Source organism: Rhinolophus ferrumequinum, unplaced genomic scaffold (assembly GCF_004115265.2).
Source record: "Rhinolophus ferrumequinum isolate MPI-CBG mRhiFer1 unplaced genomic scaffold, mRhiFer1_v1.p scaffold_84_arrow_ctg1, whole genome shotgun sequence".
NCBI classification, from domain to species: domain Eukaryota; kingdom Metazoa; phylum Chordata; class Mammalia; order Chiroptera; family Rhinolophidae; genus Rhinolophus; species Rhinolophus ferrumequinum.
Genome location: NW_022680440.1, coordinates 774,421 through 776,906, shown reverse-complemented (window position 1 = coordinate 776,906; position 2,486 = coordinate 774,421).

Below are 2,486 nucleotides of genomic sequence, written 5' to 3'. Positions count from 1 at the left end.
CTGCAGTCCCCAGGCAGAGGGCGGCTGGCCTTGGCCTGCTGTCAGCCTTTTGCAGAGAGCATCAAAACTGAATCTGCATTAACCTGTTAAAAACCACTCACCCCACATTCGTGACGCCCTGAGACCCTGTCCAACCCAACCTCCTTAATACCCAAAGCTCTTTCAGCAGCTGAGCCTTATGGATGGTTGGCATTTTGTGGCAGTCCTCGGGGTGCCATGGGCCTTTTGCTGAGCTACCACAGTCCCTGTACTGGTGATGGACGACCTCAGTTCCCAGTGTAGCCTCTCCCATGCCCCTCCAGGTCCAACACAGGCACTTGAATAACTACGGATCGCTAAGTAGCTCCTACCAGGTAGCCCCAAACAAGTCAAAGGCAGCAGGTGGCCTTAGCATACACAGGAGCCCATCCCAAGAGGCCCCAGAACCAGCAAACCTGGTGGCCAACTTCAAACCACAAATCCTGTGAAGTCATTCACAACATCGGGACAGTTTTCTCCAGCAGGAATTTATTTTGGGCTTGATGGCTTTCATGGATTTTTCTATAACAACGGTGGCATCTTCAGTGAAGCAATCCTTCTAGATTTTAATGGCACAGTTCTCTTTATTGGGGTTCTCTTCCATAGTGTTGACAATCCTTTCCATAGAGTACTGTGTCATGAGCCTTAAAGGCAGACCCAGCCCCTGTTCTCTTAGGCTTGTATCTCCTTCTCATCCAGCAGAATCCTTAGACTCCAAGTGTCTTCATATTGCCAACTTTGGGGTGTCTCCCAGGGAAAAGATGTGTGATTGATTTCTGCTTTGCCCTTGTTGACCCCAAGAAGGAATATACCTGCCAGGAGGGACTCCTTGTGGTTAATTCGGCCTACATTTAACCAAAGTCTAGCAGCCATTGCTGGCAGAGGCCTCTCATGCACGCAGCATTTCAGGGAAAAGTCACACGCTGAGCTGCCAGCCTCCTGCACTGTATTCCAACTGAGACCTGCCCCAAGCAATCAGAACTACACAGTTATGTCCTCATTTGCATATTTACTGACCGATCACAGCAGCTGCATAATCAGAACAATCAGAACACATGATTCCAACCAATCAGGCCAGTGCTATTTGGACCAATCAAACAGTGCAAATTTAGATTCCTCATTTTCTATAAAATTGGACCAATCGGGCTAGGGCAGGAACTTTATAAAAACAGGCCTCCCCTTTGTCTTGGAGGAGTACAATTTCAGTTTCCACCAAAGGCTGCATTTTCTGGTTTGGAAACTTTACCTGAATAAAGTTTCTCCTTTTACAGAACCCCAAATTGGGGATTTCTGTTGGCATTAGATTGGTGGCAGCAACCTTTTGTTGACACCCTCATGCTTGGATCTCACGCTAATGGACTGAACCCTGATTGATAGATGTGCAGGTGGAATTGCAGCTTCCCTGGGTGGCTCCTGTCAGAGGCCGTGGGCCTCCCTGTAGGTGGTCAGCCCGTTGCACAGGCACATTTAATGGAAGAGCCTTAGTTCCAGTCCAAGTGACTGTGTCTTGTGGATCCCCAGACCTGCTTCTCTTGGGACAGATTGCAGGCCAGTGTACAGCTATAGAAGCCTGGAATATGTAAAATGAGTTTGAGTATGCACTGGCTTTTCAAACATTCATTTTTAAAAATAATATTTTCCATCATTTCTTCAAATTTATAGAGTCCTTAGGTGTTAACAAACTTTTTTATTTATACAAATTCAGTTCAGGAATAGATGTGTTGAGTAAAATCATATCTGAGTTACTTTGAACAACAGGAGTGTGCTATGAATTCTACATTTAGGCTGCTTGTTGTTTGAGTATAAAACTTACCAAGAATGATTAAAACAACATGCATTTAACAAGTACTCACTGAGCAGCTTCTCTGAGTAAAGCTCTGCACTCGGGTAGAGCAGTGAACGAGGCCAGTCTCTTCTTGGGAGTTCACATTCTGGAGTACAGCGCGCTCACCACATGAAGGCGGGTCACTTTAAACATGGGAACAGCGTAAAGTCACGGCTTCCAACAAATAGGAGAGGAGTGCCTGCTGTGTATCGGGCCAGCACTCTATTGGCTGTTGTGCTGTATGTATGAAAGTAAACAGTTCCAACCTCGAGGGGTGTAAAATTTGATTGAAATACAAAACTCAGTTATCCTCATACAAGTTGGATATACAAACAGTGTCCACAGAGCACGTATATGCCAGCCCCTCCCCCAAGTCGTGTAGGTCCAGGAGCAGCGTTAAGTCCAGCTGAGTCCGAAGGGTGCTGGGAGCTGCACGCTGGGCAGCCCTGGTAAGTACTCTATGGTGTGAAGAAACTGAATGTGAACCTGCAACACAAAAGGATTACCATTGTGTACAAAATAACTGCACAGCTAAGAATGGAACTGAAGTGTTGCCAGCATCTTTGGCAATTTTCTTCTTTCTATTTCCAGGCATTTCTGAATACAATGAAATTTTTATAGCAGAAGATTATCAAATAATTAA